A 20,246-nucleotide genomic window follows, 5' to 3' on the forward strand; every position below is an offset into this window, starting at 1 on the left:
AATGTCCTCAGTCATATTGGGCGATATGGTTTGGCTAACAATCCCAGTCTACAATTATAGTGAAGCAATTTAAAGTTGAATGGTGTTAAAGTGAATTACCAGTATGTCTTAAATTAACAGTATGACCATAATGGGGATTGATATACGGACCATATCGTGCATTCATCAATTGTTGGAACATGAACCATTTTTTAATTATTTAAATTGATTTAATATACTATTGTATTTTAGAACACTGAGACAGGTTGTTACAGCAACCACACACGGCATAGTGACTTCTGCTAGCGGGGGCAGCCCAATGACGTCACCGGCGCGTCGGAGCAGTTCCCGCAGCACGAACACCGGGACAGCGGAATTCACTCAGGTAATAACAGGGGGCTGCACTGGGGGTATATATATGTTTGTATTTTATTGTGCACTTGTTTTCCTGATGATGGGACTGGCTCTCGAAACGTTGAAATAAAAGCACAACTTTGCAAATAAACGAAAGGCTTGGAGTGCTGCCATTATGCTGTGTATATAGAGATTAACCCCTCATGGCGTGCACACAAGCAAGTAAAGTGAGAAAGTGAGGCTACATAAGAGTGACAGGTGAAATGAATTGTGTATATATGTATATAAATAAATATATAATAATCTGAGATCAGTGTATGGGTACCCAAGATTGCCGGCACTGGGGGGGCAGGGGGGGAGGAAGGAGAGATACATAATTTTCTCTTACGTCCTAGAGGATGCTGGGGTCCATATTAGTACTGTTGGGTATAGAGGGGTCACCAGGAGCCATGGGCACTTTAAGACTTTGATAGTGTAAGAGGGTGGCGATGCGGTGTAGTGCCTGCCGCCATGCTGGTGTAGGTTCACCACTTACCAGGCGCCGCACTCTCTCACCTTCAGGTACCAGAACCTTCAACGGACCTGGAAATCTTCAGTCGGCCCCGGACACGGCGATCCCCTCTCAGAGCTGACGGATGAACGAACTGAGGATAAAATAAACTAACTTAAGGGGTGGGTATCAACCCTTCTTCCACCGGAAAAGGGGATACACCAGGGGTGGCGGCGACCTTTACCGGTTGGGTGTAAGGTCATCACCGGCACAAGGCCTCAGCCACCCAAATTTCACACACTCACACTCTCGCGCGTAGTGTGATGAAGGGGTCCTCACGTCCGTGAGCAAACTCATAATCCGGCGCTCGGGGACAGACAAAGGGACAAACGTACACAAATGCTACTCACCGTCGTCAGTCTTGCACCGCGATCTTCCTCTCCACTTACAGGTCCCTGTAAGGAGGCAAACAAACAAACAGCCATGCAGGGTCTAACTCTAACCTAATGTAACACAACTATACCAACTATAACAACAGAGCCCTCAACTAACTCTGTGGGTGTGGTGCAACAAAACTAGACACAAACTTTACAAACTAAGACTTTGCCCTGCACAGTAACAACATACATCACAATACACGGTGCGAGTAACAACCACGGTGCTGTCCCTTTAATTACCTGAGTCAGAACACCAGGGAGTGGGCGCCGTACAGCTCACCCACCTCCCGTACACCTACTTGGGCCTACTGCCCCTTAGTTGCACACAGGCCCGAGGCCTGGCTTCACCCTTAACTTTGTGCCGTTTGAGTGACCTAGGCCTAATGTCCCGGGTCACTTTGTTTCCCTAAGCAGCCGTGCATGAACTAGGGCCTAATGCCCTCTAATGCCGCACAGGCCTATCGCCTGACATTGCCCCTCGGGCCTAATGCCCGCCTACTGGTACCACAGGCCTGTGGCCTGACTATTCCTACCCGGGCCTAATGCCCAAACGGAGCCCCAGGCCTAGTGCCTGCCTAATGGGACCTTGTGCCTAGTACCCGGTTAATAGGGCCACGGGCCAGGAGCCCGACTATACATGGCCACGGGCCGAGAGGGCCCGACTATTTGCCCACAGGCCGGGAGGGCCTGACTGCACCCACGGGCCTAATGCCCGAACACCCGGTGGTCTAGGGAGGCAGGGGTGAAAGTAGCCTCACTGAGGCCTCACCTACTCCGGGGGTCTCCGGCACCCTCTTCTGCCGCTGATCTGTCCTGACCAGCACCGCCGCCTCCGCTCTTCAGCGTCCAGCCACCGCTGGACATCTTCCTTCTGTATCCCGACGTCTCCTGGCCTCTTCAGCGGCCACCAGATCTCTTCCCCCAATTGCCGCCGTCTTCTCCTCCCGACATGCTCTTCGCCGCTCTTCCACGCAGCCTCCTTCTTCTCCGCGGTCCCGGCGGCGTCTTCTGCGCTCCTGCGCGTGGCTCTCCTCTTCGGCTCCCGCCCGGTGTCTGACTTCACACGGCGGGGGCAGGGTCTATGATGCCTCGAGCGCCGATTGGCTCACAGCGCCTTCTCCTGAATAGCCAGCGCCCCACGAGCTGCGATTGGCTCGTGGACGGCACCGGGTTTCAAATCCCACGAATGGCAATTTTCATTGGCGGCCAGATTGGCACCAAGTTTAAAACGCTGCTGCCCGTCGCCGCTGACAGTCTGGTGCAGGGAAATGTCTGATCCCTGCACCAGACACCCGCCACTGCTGCACACCCAGCGCTGGGGACAGACAAGCTGCCCCAGCGCTGTCCACAGCCAGGGACTGCACCTCTGATCAGAGGCGTAACTAGGGTTTTTGGAGCCCAGGGCAAGATCAATAATGGCGCCCCCCCCCAAAAAAAATAAAAAATAAAAATAATAATAATAATAATAAATAAATAAAATGATAATAATAAAAAAAAAATACAAAAGGAAAGTATGTGCAGATGCCACCGGTGTCACTGTATATAAAGATGTCAGGGTGTGTATGTACAGATGTAGGTGCAGTGGTCGCAGTGGAATTTTTGAAGGCGGAATGAAAGAGTGCGCTCCGCAAAAGGGGCGCGGTCACTCAAAAGGGGCGTGTCCTTCAGTGTAGTAGGACCCCTTATACTATCTAGTACTGGTGCCCCTTTCACATTATAGCACACGGTATGAGCCGAAATTCACATTACCCCACACGGTATGAGCCGAAATTCTTATTATAGCACACAGTATGAGCCGAAATTCACATTACCCCACACGGCATGAGTCAAAATTCACATTATAGCACACGGTATGAGCCGAAATTCACATTATAGCACACGGTATGAGCCAAAATTCACATTACCCCACATGGTATTAGCCGAAATTCACATTACCCCACACGGTATGAGCCGAAATTCACATTACCCCACACGGTATGAGCCAAAATTCACATTACCCCACATAGTATGAGCCGAAATTCACATTATAGCACACGATATGAGCCAAAATTCACGTTACAGCACATGATATGAGACAAAATTCCCATTATAGAGTGAGGGGATCCTACCCCCAGAATTAACATGGCCTGTGGGGCACTATGGTGAGGGGAGCCCACCCCCTTAATAGACTAATTGCAGAGTTTAGCAGCGGAAGGGCTGCAGCGGTTTCTCACCCCAATCTGCGGCGCTTCTGCCACCTCCGACACTCCACATCTTCGGCACCACCCGGGATGCAGAGCACCGCACCGGGTATGCACCCTTTTCAGTGTGGTCTGCTGCGCTCTGAAGGGGTTCTTCTCTCCTGCTGCAGGATCCCGATGTGCGCCGTCCTCCCCGCTGTTACTGTCACGGTAAGCATTAGTATCGTTTACCGCAGAGGCCATTTACTGAGGCATATGTTTTAAACCTCGGGAACTGAGATGCCCTTCTCACCATACAGCTGTGTGGCCGAGCCGGGCGGGGGGGACAGCCAGCAGCAGCAGCATGCCGGATATCAGCAGCAGAGGGTGCGGGCTGTACATACTTGAGGCAGCTGGATATTCAACAGTGCTGAAAGCCTCCGGAGCCCGCAACCCCGGAGCTGCAGTACACCGGCAGAGGACACCCATCCCCCGAACCCTGCGTAGCCCAAAGCCGGAGATCAGCAGCATGTTGAACGCGGAAGCAGAAGCTGCTTATTGCCAGTCAACATGCTGCTGATCTCCGGCTTTGGGCTCCGCACCGCTCCGCACCGCTCCGCACGTGCCTTACAGCCCCCACCCTCGGCTGCTGATATCCGGCATGCTGCCCCTGCTGCTGACTTTCCACCTGCCCGGCTCGCTCACCCAGCTGGATGGTGAGTGAGAAGGGCATCTCCATGCCCGTGGTTTAATACATATCCCTCTTCGGTAAATGGTCATTAGTACATCCCGCCCACACACACAGACTGCCCCTCCCCCTTACTTACACACACACACACACACACACACACACACACACACACACACACACACACACACACTGTAGATTACACACACACAGACTGGCCACCCCCAAACCCCACACACACCCACTCAGACTACACACACATTCTCATACTTTCCCCTCCCCCACACACACTGGACTGCAAAAATGTACACACACTCAAACTGTCCCACACACACACAATTAACACACAAGCACACTGTCCCACACACCAGTGGCGTGCGGTGAGGTCAGTGGCTGGTGAGGAACTACAGCCATAATGTCCGCCGAATCCTGCCGATGACCCCTACCGCCACCGAGCCAATGCTCATTACTGCCTATGAGCCAATGCCCGCTGCCACCACCAATGGCTTACAAACTCGTCCACCATCAACTGACCCAGCCCTCCGCCACTAATTTGTATCTTAGTCCGATGCCGCCAATGCCCGCTGCCTGCCTGCTCATCATACTTGTGATATATTTTACATTTTTATTGAAAAAAATAATAATTAGTGTTTGAGACTGGGAAGGGAGTGGGAGGAGGACATGAATGCTATTTTGTTGTCCAGGGCTTCCATTACCTTAATGGAGAAGGGTCTGAATGGGTTAAAAAAAAAATGCGTGAGGTCCCCCCTCCTAAGTAGCCTTGGGCTCTTTGAGCCGGTCCTGGTTGTTTAAATACTGGGGAAAAATTGGACAGGGGTTCCCCGTATTTAGACAACCAGCATCAGGCTCTTAGTCCGGTCCTGGTTCCAAAAATACGGGGGACAAAAGATGTAGGGGTCCCCCGTATTTTTAAAACCAGCACCGGGCTCCACTAGCCAGGGACATAATGCCACAGCCGGGGGACACATTTATGTAGGTCCCTGCGGCCGTGGCATTACCCCCCCCAACTAGTCACCACTGGCTGGGGTTCCCTGGAGGATTGGGGACCCCTTAAATCAAGGGGTCACCCCCCTCCAGGCACCCAAGGGCCAGGGGTGAAGCCCGAGGCTGTCCCCCCCATCCGTGGGCGGTGGATGGGAGGATGATAGCCATGTGTGTAAAAAAAGAATATTGTTTTTTGTTGTGGAACTACTAGGCCCAGCAAGCCTCCCCCGCTTGCTGGTACTTGGAGAACCTCAAGTACCAGCATGTGGGGAAATAACGGGCCTGCTGGTACCTGTAGTTCTACAACAGAAAAAATACCCAAATAAAAACACAACTCACACACCGTGACAGTAAAAATGTATTAAAACACACTTACACACTCACACATACTTACCTATATCCCACGCTGGTCACGTCCACTTGTCCAGTAGAATCCAATAGGGGTACCTGTAAAAATGAGAGACAGATTACTTACCTACATCCCACGCCGATCACGTCCACTTGTCCAGTAGAATCCAATAGGGGCATCTGTAAAAATGAAAATTATACTTTCAAACTTCAATCTACAGGAGGAGAGAGAGAGAGAGAGAGAGAGAGAGAGAGAGAGAGAGAGAGAGAGAGAGAGAGAGAGAGAGAGAGAGAAAGAAAGAAAGAGGGAGGGGGGAGGGGAGAGAGAGAGAGAGAGACTTACCTGCTGCTGCTGGGGAGAGCCGCACACACTGCAGGGCCACACCGGGAGGACGGAGGCGGCGGAGGAGGTGGAGAGCCACACACCGCCACTCCTGTCAGCGGGAGGATGGGGCCGGCGGAGGAAGGGGAGAGCCGCACAGGGGAGAGCCGCACAACGCCGCTCCTGTAAGCGGCGGCGGAGGACGGGGGCGCGCACACTGCAGACGCCACTCACCGCCGGGGGACCCGCCGCCTCCAGCGCCGCGTTTGGGTGATTGGACAAGCGGATCCAGCACTGGATCCGCTGTCCAATCACAGGTGCCTCGCTGACATGGGGGTGGTGTCCCTGTCAGCGAGGCACTTGTTTCAGTGCTGCTTTCCCCATCTGTTTTAATGGGCTTTTACAGCCCAATGCTTGGCTCCGCCCCTCACTCTGTCCCGTTTCCATTCTGTATGGGAGGCACTGCTATCAGTGCCTCCCATACACATTTAAGGTAGAAAAATTATTAGAATGAAATAAAGAAGATACTTATGACACAGTATATGTGTCTTATAAATATTGTAACACTGTAGGGGTGCAAGGTGCCTTTTCCTGGGGAATATGGCAGCACGCAGCAGCTGAGGAACAACACAAGTCCAGTTTCTGGTACAACTGACCCCGGCCAGTTTTATTGAAACAGAAAATAAAACAAACCCCAAAATAAAAATACCTTGCCTGTCCGGCACTAACTAAACATAAGATGTTCCTAACTGTCACTAAACAAAACACAGAGTTCTTCAGTACATACTGTATAGCTTACTTGCATCAGAAAGCGTGTCTCTCACACACAGATCCTGCAGCCTTCCCAGGCAGTCTGCCCATACTAATCAGGTTAGAAGCACTATATCACTCTTACACAGCTGAAACCCTGATTAGCCCTCTGTGAGGCCAAAGACCCGAACTGGGCCCAATGTCTAGAACTCGCCTTATCTCTCTCTCAGAGCCTTTACCCAGCTTTTACAGCAAACTGAAAAGGTTCAGACAAAACAAAAAGCATTTTTCCTAGAAGTTAACATTTTCTAAAACATGTAAGACAAGAACCTGGGACAAATATACCTGCCCTCAAACACTATCCCAGTGTCTATGTTCGACAGTAAACTTAAAGTCCTGCAACGCTAGAAACCATCTAGTTACACGAGCATTCTTGCCTCTATTTACATACATCCATTTTAAAGGGGCATGGTCTGTCACTAGTCTGAATTGTCTACCCAAGAGGTAATATCTCAAGGTATCTAGTGCCCACTTAATGGCCAAAGCCTCCTTTTCCACAATGGCATACCTTTTTTCATGCTCATTGAGTTTCCTACTCAAATAAATGATAGGGTGTTCGTCCCCATCTCTGGTTTGGGACAGCACAGCACCTACCCCTACCTCTGAGGCATCTGTCTGTACCACAAATTCTTTTGAAAAATCTGGTGTTATCAACACCGGTTGTGAACACAAAGCCACTTTTAACGCTTGGAACGCCTTTTCTGCATCAGGGTTCCATTTCACCACATTTGACTGCTTCCCTTTGGTAAGGTCTGACAACGGCACCGCTATGGTCGCAAAATTAGGAATAAACCGTCTATAGTACCCAGTAATTCCCAAAAAAGCCCTTACCTGTTTTTTATTCACTGGACGAGGCCAGTTTTGAATAGCATCAACTTTATTCAATTGGGGCCTAATCAGACCTCTGCCTATGGTGAAGCCCAAGTATTTGACCTCCTCCATTGCGAGGCAGCACTTCTTTGGGTTAGCAGTTAACCCTGCCTCTCTGATTGAGTCCAGTACTGCTTGTACTTTAACCAAATGTGACCCCCAGTCTGTACTGTGAATTACCACATCATCCAAATAGGCAGCTGCATATTTTCTATGGGGCCTCAAAATTTTATCCATCGCCCGTTGAAAGGTTGCTGGAGCCCCATGCAACCCAAAGGGTAACATCTTATACTGGTACAGCCCCTCCGGGACCGAAAAGGCTGTTTTTTCTTTGGCGCTATCAGATAAAGGTATTTGCCAGTAACCTTTGGTCAGGTCCAATGTGGTGAGAAACCTGGCTGTTCCCAGCCTTTCTACAAGCTCATCCACACGGGGCATGGGGTATGCGTCAAACTTGGACACCTCATTTAACTTACGAAAGTCATTACAGAAGCGTATGCTACCGTCGGGCTTCGGGATGAGCACTATGGGACTGGACCACTCACTGTTAGACTCCTCTATGACTCCAAGTTCTAACATGGTTTTAACTTCCTTAGAAATAGCTTCTCGCTGAGCTTCAGGAATCCTATTTGGCTTTAAATGAACCCTGACCCCTGGTTCTGTGACAATGTCATGTTTTATTATGGTCGTTCGGCCAGGCAGCTCTGAAAATACCTCCCTATTTTGGATGAGAAATTCTTTAACCTGATTGTTCTGATCAGCTGATAATGCCTCTGACACCTTCACTGCGGGAAGCAACCGGGGTGAAGACACCGAAGGGCAAGGCTCCGCTGACAGAGACAACCTATCTTTCCAGGGTTTGATTAAGTTAACATGGTAGATCTGTTCGGGTTTTCTCTTTCCCGGCTGGTATACTTTGTAATTAACCTCATTCACTTTTTCCCTAATCTCAAATGGACCCTGCCATTTAGCTAGGAATTTGCTTTCCACAGTGGGTACCAAAACAAGAACTCTATCTCCAGGAGCAAATTCCCGTATCTTGGCACTCCGGTTATAGACCCTCTGTTGAGCACTTTGGGCCTGTTCCATGTGCTCTCTGACAACAGGTACCACGGCTGCAATCCTATCCTGCATTTGTGTTACATGCTAAATAACGCTTCTATAAGGAGTGGGCTGTCCTTCCCACGTCTCTTTGGCAACATCCAACAGCCCTCTGGGGTGTCTACCATACAACAAATCAAATGGAGAAAACCCCGTAGAGGACTGAGGAACTTCTCTGATGGCCATTAACAAGTAGGGCAACAAACAATCCCAGTTTTTCCCATCTCTCTCAACAACCTTTTTTAACATACTTTTTAATGTTTTATTAAACCTTTCCACCAACCCGTCAGTTTGGGGATGGTAGATGGACGTCCTGAGGTGAGTGACCTTAAATAACTTGCACAATTCTTTCATGATCCTTGACATAAATGGAGTACCTTGGTCAGTCAAAATTTCTTTTGGTATTCCCACTCTACTAAATACCTGCACCAGCTCCCTAGCTATCGCCTTGGTTGTGATAGTGCGTAAAGGGACAGCCTCAGGATATCGAGTGGCATAGTCCATAATTACCAGGATATACTGATGGCCCCGAGCAGACTTTAACAAGGGCCCCACGAGATCCATGGCTATTCTGTCAAATGGGACCTCTATAATAGGCATGGGAACTAGTGGGCTCCTGAAATGGGGTCTAGGGGCATGATACTGGCATTCAGGACAGGAAGAACAATATTCAGACACTTCTTTATAAACCCCTGGCCAAAAGAACCTTTGTAAAACTCTTTCAGTGGTTTTTTCTGCCCCTAAATGTCCTGCGGTAACGTGACTATGAGCTAAATCTAGTACCGTTCTCCGATAAGGCTGGGGAACTACCAGCTGTTCCACCACATCCTCACCCCTTTTGACAATGTGGTACAAGAGCTCATTACAGATGGCCATGTGGGGATACGTAACCCTGTCACCTGGTACCACAGGTTCCCCATTAACAATCTTAACATTCTCTCTAGCCTTTATTAAGGTAGGATCCTTTAACTGTTCAGACGCAAACAGATCCTTCTTTACCTCCAGGTCAGGCACGCTTTCAGTTCTAGCTACTATGTCTCTGTTCCCGGCAAGAGGGTCCTCACTGGACTCCCCATCTGTCACTTCCCCAGCCAAACTAGCAAAAGGCAAAGGGCCAGAAAGTTCCGAAGACCCACGTACATCCATAAAATCACCGGTATTATCAACTGGCTTTTTACTTCTCACATCTGTTGATAACCGTGATTCCCACAGTTTCCAAAAATGAGGAAAATCCCTCCCTATTATGGCCTCATGCACCAAGGTAGGGACCAGTCCCACTTTAACCATTGCTGACCCACAACAAGTTTCTATATTCACCTCAGCAGTGGCATAATGTTGGGTATCCCCATGTATGCAAGTTACCCCAATAGGTATTTGCTGGACCTTTAAGGGGTTCACTAACCCAGCTTTCACGAGGGTAACTAAACTTCCTGAATCTAGCAAGGCCTCTACCCGGTTACCTTCTAAGAACACATCACACATTTGTTTTTCCAGCTCAGGTGAAGGTACAGGCTAACCTAGCAAAGAAAGACATTCTGCGACATTCAAAGGCAGCATCACATTGCATGGGTTCTTGCGTGACTGGACAATTGGCAATAACATGACCTGGCATACCACACCTAAAACATTTAACCACACGATTATCAACCCATTTGGGCAGCATAGACCGTTCTAGCCCCATTGGCCTGTTTCCAGGGCCAGTGTTTACAGTCTCTCCAGCCTTGCGTTCTCTTAACCGCCCAGCAACGTTTTCCCACGGAACAGTCTTACCAGTCTTTACTGAAGGGCGCTGTCGAGGATCTATGGGTTGCTGGGTGGTCATCAGTAGTTCCTCTGCTGCCAAATACCTCTCTACCATGTCCACTAATTGGTCAGCAGTACCCGGGTTTCCATGGCTCACCCACTTGCGCAGGACCATGGGCAAAGATCTCAAGTAGCGGTCCATGACGACTCTTTCCACCATCTGGGGACCAGTTAATGTCTCTGGCTGTAGCCATTTTTTTGTTAGCTGAATAAGGTCGTGCATCTGGGAGCGCGGAGGCTTCTCCATGGCGTACAGCCAACGGTGCACCCGTTGTGCTCGTACTGACAGCGTGACTCCCAGGCGGGTCAGGATCTCAGTCTTTAGTTTATCATAGTCCCTAGCCTCAGCAGGGCTTAAATCAAAGTAAGCTTTTTGGGGCTCACCTGACAGGAAAGGTGCCAGCAGACTGGCCCACTGTGCTTTCGGCCAGTTCTCACGCTCGGCAGTCCTTTCAAACGTGGTCAGATAGGCCTCCACATCATCAGCCTCTGTCATTTTCTGCAGGAAGTGACTGGCTCGTATAGAACTAGAGCTGGTTGGAGCACTGACGGCCACATCTCCAACCCGAGCTGCAAGTCTCTGCACCACTTCTGCTAAGGCCTCTCTATCCTGACGCTGTTGCCTGTAAAGTTCATCAACAACTGCCTGCTGTTGTCTCTTATTTTCCTCCATTGCCACCTGCTGCTGTCTGTTGGCCTCCTGCTGTAGTCTCCAATTTTCCTCCATTGCCACCTGCTGCTGTCGGTTGGCCTCCTGCTGAGCCGCTGTAGCTTGCAGCAAGGCTTTAAGCAGATCCTCCATGTCAACAGATTTTTCAGGCGGCTTTGCAGCTGCTTTCACCCAGGACATATATCAAACCCTCAGGGGTGAGTCTCAGTAACTTCACACTGGGCTGTATCTGCATAAACCACCGTTTTCTGCAGGCCTCACAAAGCTGCTGCTTTCACTTATGCGCAGAACGGCCTGCTCGCATTCTCCACCAAGTTGTAACACTGTAGGGGTGCAAGGTGCCTTTTCCTGGGGAATATGGCAGCACGCAGCAGCTGAGGAACAACACAAGTCCAGTTTCTGGTACAACTGACCCCGGCCAGTTTTATTGAAACAGAAAATAAAACAAACCCCAAAATAAAAATACCTTGCCTGTCCGGCACTAACTAAACATAAGATGTTCCTAACTGTCACTAAACAAAACACAGAGTTCTTCAGTACATACTGTATAGCTTACTTGCATCAGAAAGCGTGTCTCTCACACACAGATCCTGCAGCCTTCCCAGGCAGTCTGCCCATACTAATCAGGTTAGAAGCACTATATCACTCTTACACAGCTGAAACCCTGATTAGCCCTCTGTGAGGCCAAAGACCCGAACTGGGCCCAATGTCTAGAACTCGCCTTATCTCTCTCTCAGAGCCTTTACCCAGCTTTTACAGCAAACTGAAAAGGTTCAGACAAAACAAAAAGCATTTTTCCTAGAAGTTAACATTTTCTAAAACATGTAAGACAAGAACCTGGGACAAATATACCTGCCCTCAAACACTATCCCAGTGTTCTTGTCACAATATCTTCTTTATATTATTTTAATAATTAATCACAGGAGAGGCACTGCCTCCCATGACTACACGTCCCTGCCACACACGCACGCAATTAACACATACGCACACTGTCCCACACACACAATTAACACACACACAATTAACACACACACACTGTCCCACACATACACAATTAATACACACGCACACTGTCCCACACACACACAATTAACCCACACTCAAACTGTCCCACACACACACACACAATTAACACACTCACACTGTCACACACACACACACACACACACACACACACAATTAACAAACACGCACTGTCCCACACACACAATTAACACACTCACACTGTCCCACACACACACACACACACACACACACACACACGCACACTGTCCCACACACACACAATTAACACACACGCACACTGTCCCACACACACACACACACACACACACACACACACACACACACACACACAATTAATACACACGCACACTGTCACACACACAATTAACACACACTCAAACTGTCCCACACACACACACACACACACACACACAATTAACACACTCACACTGTCCCACACACACACAGACACACACACACACACACACACACACACACAAATAACACACGCACACTGTCCCACACACACAATTAACACACACACAATTAACACACACACACTGTCCCACACATACACAATTAATACACACGCATACTGTCCCACACACACACAAGTAACCCACACTCAAACTGTCCCACACACACACACACACACAATTAACACACTCACACTGTCCCACACACACACACACACACACACACACACACACAATTAACAAACACGCACTGTTCCACACACACAATTAACACACTCACACTGTCCCACACACACACACACACACACACACACAATTAACACACACGCACACTGTCCCACACACACACAATTAACACACACGCACACTGTCCCACACACACACACACACACACAATTAATACACACGCACACTGTCACACACACAATTAACACACACTCAAACTGTCCACACACACACACACACACACACACACACACACAATTAACACACTCACACTGTCCACACACACACACACACACACACACACACACACACACAATTAACACACACACACTGTCACACACACACACACACACACACACACACACACAATTAACACACGCACACTGTCCCACACACACACAATTAACACACACACACTGTCCCACACACACACACACACACACACACACACACACACACACACAATTAACACACGCACACTGTCACACACACACACACACAATTAATACACACTCAAACTGTCCACACACACACACACACACACACACACACACACACACACACACAATTTACACACACTCAAACTGTCCCACACACACAATTAACACACTCACACTGTCCCACACACACAATTAACACACACGCACTGTCCCACACACAACACACACGCACACTGTCCGACACACACACAATTAACACACACACACTGTCCCACAAGAACACTGTCCCACACACACACTTAACACACACACACACACACACACACACAATGTCCCGCACCCCCTTCCCTCCCCTGTCCTGACAGGGAAGTATAAAGTTTACCCCGCTCACCTGCACTCACTGTTCAGGGGCGCGCGCCCCCGAGGTCGCGCATGCGCGCACCTCCGCGGTCGAGAACGCGCACTCGCATGCGCGTACACTTTGCAGGGGGGGAGTAGGGGGATGGTCCTGGCTGCCGCTGCCTGTCTATTGTGACAGGCACAGCAGCCGGGGAGACAGGGAAAGTGCCGCGGGTAGCGCCGGCGGAATCCCTGATGCATGGGGCGAGTGGGCCGTGCAGGTGCCGGTGGCACCCCCCCCTGTTGGGGCTGCCATGGCGCCCATGGCACGTGCCCTGCTCGCCCCGTGCTAGATTCACCTCTGCCTCTGATGTGTCCTGGGACACAGGGCTCATCTCTGCAATAGTGTGGGCTGGCTCGTCCCTCTATGCCCCTCCTACCAGACTCAGTTTAGAAAATGTGCCCGGTGGAGCCGGTCACAGCTAGGGGACCTCCTAGAGCTTTTCTATATATTATTTAAGATGTTAGGCACAGGGAGGCTGCTGGCAGCAGCCTCTCTACTTCGTGGGACTTAGTGGGGGGTATAGTGCCCAACCCTCTGAGGTTAATGGCCACTATCTCCACTGACAGGACATTAAGCTCCTGAGGGTGATGATCGTTAGCCCCCGAGGGCGAACGCTCACTCCCGCAGCATGCTGCCACCCCCTAACAGAGCCAGAACATTGCGGTGGTGAGTGTGTCACCGGTGACCCGACAAGTGGGGAACTGGTGTAAATGGCAGCATCAGGGTGGGAGCGCGGTACAGAAGTTGTGCTCCAAAAAGCTCAGCGGTTCTGCAGTGTGGCGCTGTGAGGGGCGCCCTGTGCCAGCGCAATACCCTTACACTGGTCACTAGTAGCTATCAGGGACTTTGTCTACTACCAGCATAATATTCCTCCAGTATAATCTTATAAAGTGCGGGAAGATGCTCCTCAGAGTGGACCCAGCAGCTCACCAGAGCCATTTTCCTCCTTGCAGATCATCACTGAGAGACGCTGAGAGGGAGTGCTGACCCTCCATACGACTCCAGCTATCCTGTGCGGTACCAGAGGGTTGTAGAAGGGGGGAGAGCATTTAGTCAACAACTGTGTAATCAATTAAAGTTACACAGTCAGCGCCAGGCACAGATTCTGTATCTGCCTTCTGGGGCGCTGTGTGGGTGCTGGCTCCATTACTCTGTGTCTCTCTGAAGGTACTTGGGGAGACTGTGTCTAACATTTTCCTGTGTGTGTGTGTGTGTGTGTGCACTCGTATTCCTATCCTTATGGGGACACAGACCGGACAGCACACCAACACTGGAGGGACTTTCAACATGGTGGGGACCTGAAATGAGGTCCCCACAAGTCAGACCCCAGGAGGTGATAGTAAGGGCATGTCCCAACTACCCAGCATCAAAATCGGGCATGTCCTCGGGAATCACATTTGCCAGACCATACTGTGTGTATGTGTGTGCAATGCAGATTGTGTTAAAATAACTGATTGGTTCTCTAAAAAATATAGATTTATATATTTTAGGGGCCCACTGCAGTTCCACCAGGCAGCCACCGGGGGTGCCACACATTCCCCCTTTCCCTTAAGGAGCAGCAGACAGGGTGCCTCCCTGTAATTTTGGGGACCCGGGAGGCCTTCTAATAATTTTGGGGCCTCACTGCAGTTCCGCCCGGCGGCCACCGGGGGGCGCCGCACGTGGCCCCTCCCTCTGCCCGCTACAGGAGCAGTAGTTAGTGTGCCTTCCCATAATTTTTAGGGCCCCACTGCAGTGTCGCCTGGTGGCCACTGGGGGGCGCCGCACGTGCCCCCTCCATTTGCCCCCTGCAGGAGCAGCAGATAGGGCGCCTCCCCATAATTTTGGGGACCCGGGGTGCCTTCCCATAATTTTTAGGGCCCCACTGCAGTTCCACCCGGTGGCCACCAGGGGGCGCCGCACATGCCCCCTCCATCTGCCCCCTGCAGGAGCAGCAGACAGGGCACCTGCCCATAATTTTGGGGACCCGGGGTGCCTTCCAATAATTTTGGGGCCCCGCTGCAGTTCCACCCGGCGGCCACCGGGGGGGGGGGGGGGGGGGGTGCCGCATGTGCCCCCTCCATCTGCCCCTGCAGGAGCAGCAGACCATAATTTTGGGGCCCCGATGCGCCTTCCAATAATTTTGGGGCCCCGCTGCAGTTCCGCCCGGCGACCACCGGGGGGTGCCGCGCGTGCCTCCTTCCTCTGCCCCCTGCAGGAGCAGTAGTCAGGGTGCCTTCCCATAATTTTTAGGGCCCCACTGCAGTTCCGCCTGGTGGCCACCGGGGGGCGCCGCACGTACCCCCTCCATCTGCCCCCTGCAGGAGCAGCAGACAGGGCGCCTCCCCATAATTTTGGGGACCCGGGGTGCCTACCATAATTTTTAGGGCCCTGCTGCAGTTCCACCCGGTGGCCACCGGGGGGTGCCGCACATGCCCCCTCCATCTGCCCCCTGCAGGAGCAGCAGACAGGGTGCCTCCCCATAATTTTGGGGACCCGATGCGCCTTCCAATAATTTTTGGGCCCCGCTGCAGTTCCGCCCGGCGGCAACCGGGGGGCACCGCGTGTGCCCCCTCCCTCTGCCCCCTACAGGAGCAGTAGTCAGGGTGCCTTCCCATAATTTTTAGGGCCCCACTGCAGTTCCGCCTGGTGGCCACCGGGGGGCACCGCACGTGCCCCCTCCATCTGCCCCCTGCAGGAGCAGCAGATAGGGCGCCTCCTCATAATTTTGGGGACCCGGGGTGCCTTCCTATAATTTTTAGGGCCCCGCTGCAGTTCCACCCGGTGGCCACCGGGGGGCGACGCACATGCCCCCTCCATCTGCCCCCTGCAGGAGCAGCATACAGGGCGCCTGCCCATAATTTTGGGGACCTGGGGCGCCTTCCAATAATTTTGGGGCCCCGCTGCAGTTCCGCTCGTTGGCCACCGGGGTCGCCGCGCGTGCCCCCTCCCTCTGCCCCCTACAGGAGCAGCAGTCAGGGCGCCTCCCAATAATTTTGGGAACCCGGGGTGCCTTCCCATAATTTTTGGGGCCCGCTGCAGTTCCACCCGGCGGCCAACAGGGGGGCGCCGCACGTGCCCCTCCCACTTTCCCCAGTACGGGCTCTAGCCGGGGCCCTTCTTATAGTTTTCACGGGCGCTGGAAAGGAGCTATTCGACTTATCTCGATAAAAAGTGTAGAATTTCCCATTCTGGAACTCCCCCAAATGAGTGTGGACGTGTATCCCTCGTGCCTGGACATGTTTCCAGGAGCTAGGGTAAAATCTGAGCATGGCCCACTAGAATGACGCGCGCTCCACCCGATCTGCTACCCTGAAAAGAACCCCTCGGGCATATTGATATGGCCAGATCTTCAGGGGATGGTGATGTGGATGAGAGGCTGGAACTGCAGTTAAGGATCTGTGCCAAAAATGCCTTGGAGCTCAGAGACTGGATACAGGCTGAACAATAGAGAGAGGTCTTCTTCCCTTTCAGAGGCAACCCAGCCAGAGCTCCGATGCTGAAATGGGTCTCCTCCGGGCATCGGTTGGAGCCCGCGGACTGGGCTTGGACCAGCTCCCTCTCCCCTGGCGCAGCGCCCCCCTGTGGCAGACGGGGGAAGCGCAGTCCCACCGGGACTTCCAGTCTTTCGTTCCTCCGATCTCCCCTCCGAGGCTGAAATGGGGCTCCTCCGGGCATCGGTTGGAGCCCGCGGACTGGGCTTGGACCAGATCCCTCTCCCCTGGCGCAGCGCCCCCCTGTGGCAGACGGGGGAAGTGCAGTCCCACCGGGATTTCCAGTCTTTCGTTCCTCCGATCTCCCCTCCGCGGCTGAAATGGGGCTCCTCCCAGCATCGGTTGGAGCCTGCGGACCGGGCTTGGCCCAGCTCCTTCTTCCCTGGCGCAGCGCCCCCTGTGGCAGATGGGGGAAGCGCAGTCTCACCGGGACTTCCAGTCTCCCGTTCCTCCGATCTTCCCTCCAAGGCTGAAATGGGGCTCCTCCGGGCATTGGTTGGAGCCCGCGGACTGGGCTTGGACGAGCTCCCTCTCCCCTGGCGCAGCGCCCCCTGTAGCAGACGGGGGAAGCGCAGTCCCAACGGGACTTCCAGTCTTTCGTTCCTCCGATCTCCCCTCCAAGGCTGAAATGGGGCTCCTCAGGGCATTGGTTGGAGCCTGCGGACCGGGCTTGGGCCGGCTCCCTCTCCCCTGGCGCAGCGCCCCCTGTGGCAGATGGGGGAAGTGCAGTCTCACCGGGACTTCCAGTCTCCCGTTCCTCCGATCTCCCCTCCGTGGCTGAAATGGGGCTCCTCCGGGCATCGGTTGGAGCCTGCGGACCGGGCTTGGGCCAGCTCCCTCTCCCCTGGTGAAGCGCCCCCCTGTGAAAGATGGGGGAAGTGCAGTCTCACCGGGACTTCCAGTCTCCCGTTCCTCCAATCTTCCCTCCGAGGCTGAAATGGGGCTCCTCCGGGCATCGGTTGGAGCCTGCGGACCGGGCTTGGCCCAGCTCCTTCTTCCCTGGCGCAGCGCCCCCTGTGGCAGATGGGGAAGCGCAGTCTCACCGGGACTTCCAGTCTTTCATTCCTCCGATCTCCCCTCCGCGGCTGAAAAGGGGCTCCTCCGGGCATCGGTTGGAGCCTGCGGACCGGGCTTGGCCCAGCTCCTTCTTCCCTGGCGCAGTGCCCCCTGTGGCAGATGGGGAAGCGCAGTCTCACCGGGACTTCCAGTCTCCCATTCCTCCGATCTTCCCTCCAAGGCTGAAATGGGGCTCCTCCGGGCATCGGTTGGAGCCCGCGGACTGGGCTTGGACCAGCTCCCTCTCCCCTGGCGCAGCGCCCCCTGTAGCAGACGGGGGAAGCGCAGTCCCACCGGGACTTCCAGTCTTTCGTTCCTCCGATCTCCCCTCCGAGGCTGAAATGGGGCTCCTCAGGGCATTGGTTGGAGCCTGCGGACCGGGCTTGGGCCGGCTCCCTCTCCCCTGGCGCAGCGCCCCCTGTGGCAGATGGGGGAAGCGCAGTCTCACCGGGACTTCCAGTCTCCCGTTCCTCCGATCTCCCCTCCGTGGCTGAAATGGGGCTCCTCCGGGCATCGGTTGGAGCCTGCGGACCGGGCTTGGGCCGGCTCCCTCTCCTCTGGTGCAGCGCCCCCCTGTGGAAGATGGGAGAAGTGCAGTCTCACCGGGACTTCCAGTCTCCCGTTCCTCCGATGTTCCCTCCGAAGCTAAAATGGGGCTCCTCCGGGCATCGGTTGGAGCTTGCGGACCGGGCTTGGCCCAGCTCCTTCTTCCCTGGCGCAGCGCCCCCTGTGACAGATGGGGGAAGCGCAGTCCCACCGGGACTTCCAGTCTCCCGTTCCTCCGATCTCCCCTCCGTGGCTGAAATGGGGCTCCTCCGGGCATCGGTTGGAGCCTGCAGACCGGGCTTGGGCCGGCTCCCTCTCCCCTGGTGCAGCGCCCCCTTGTGGCAGATGGGGAAAGTGCAGTCTCACTGGGACTTCCAGTCTCCCGTTCCTCCAATCTTCCCTCCGAGGCTGAAATGGGGCTCCTCCGGGCATCGGTTGGAGCCTGCGGATCGGGCTTGGCCCAGCTCCTTCTTCCCTGGCGCAGCGCCCCCTGTGGAAGATGGGGGAAGCGCAGTCTTACTGGGACTTCCAGTCTCCCGTTCCTCCGATCTTCCCTCCGAGGATGAAATGGGGCTCCTCCGGGCATCGGTTGGAGCCTGCGGATCGGGCTTGGCCCAGCTCCTTCTTCCCTGGCGCACCGCCCCCTGTGGAAGATGGGGGAAGTGTAGTCTCACCGGGACTTCCAGTCTCCCGTTCCTACGATCTTCCCTCCGAGGCTGAAATGGGGCTCCTCCGGGCATCGGTTGGAGCCTGCGGACCGGGCTTGGCCCACCTCCTTCTTCCCTGGCGCAGCGCCCCCTGTGGCAGATGGGGGAAGCGCAGTCTCACCGGGACTTCCAGTCTCCCGTTCCTCCTATTTTCCCTCCGAGGCTGAAATGGGTCTTCTCCGGGCATCGATTGGAGCCTGCGGACCGGGCTTGGCCCAGCTCCTTCTCGCCTGATGCAGCGCCCCCTGTGGCAGACAGGGGAAGCGCAGTCCCACCGTGACTTCCAGTCTTTCGTTCCTCCGATCTCCCCTCCGAGGCCGAAATGGGGCTCCTCCAGGCATCGGTTGGAGCCTGCGGACCGGGCTTGGCCTGGCTCCCTATTCCTGAGAGCAGCGCCCCCCAGTGTGCTCAACTGGTTACTGCAATTTGTGGAAGTCATGCTGATTAGTGTGTACGGCTGAGCTGGGAGTGGTTCCAAGAGCCTGGGTAAAATAGGAGAGTGTACTGCAAAAGTGTCACGCGCATCACCTGTCCTGCTACGTCCAAGAGAACCCAGCTGAGAGATTCACAGGATGAGAACAGTCCAGCCGGGGAAAAGATGGGTACTCGATAGAAAGTCCTCTTTTCTTTGTCCTGCAAACCCGATCGATGTGGCTCCATGCACCCCGGCAGGGAGGGCCATTTGCTTGCCCGACAACACCAGGGGTGCTGGGGAAGTGTCCCCATCACCTAGCAAAGCTCGCCATTGGACCCTGGTGGAGCACATTATTTCCCGGGAACTGCACAAGTGCCACCATGAACCAATGATGCGGTCTGTCAATGGCCGCAGGTGGCTGCACGGAAGGGTTCAGCTGTGGGTCCCTGCGGAGAGAAGAGCCA

At 53.5% G+C, this 20,246-nt stretch overlaps 1 long non-coding RNA gene across 1 annotated transcript in view; it reads left to right on the forward strand.

The window, feature by feature from the left end:
* Nucleotides 1-249: 249 nt before the first annotated feature.
* Nucleotides 250-20,246, forward strand: part of LOC134929078 (uncharacterized) — a 34,756-nt gene continuing 14,759 nt past the window's right edge. The window contains exon 1 of the long non-coding RNA XR_010178261.1: nt 250-364. This is a non-coding gene — a long non-coding RNA (uncharacterized LOC134929078). The remainder of the gene's footprint in view (nt 365-20,246) is intronic.

The sequence above is a fragment of the Pseudophryne corroboree genome, chromosome 5 (assembly GCF_028390025.1).
Source record: "Pseudophryne corroboree isolate aPseCor3 chromosome 5, aPseCor3.hap2, whole genome shotgun sequence".
In the NCBI taxonomy this organism is placed as follows: Eukaryota; Metazoa; Chordata; class Amphibia; order Anura; family Myobatrachidae; genus Pseudophryne; species Pseudophryne corroboree.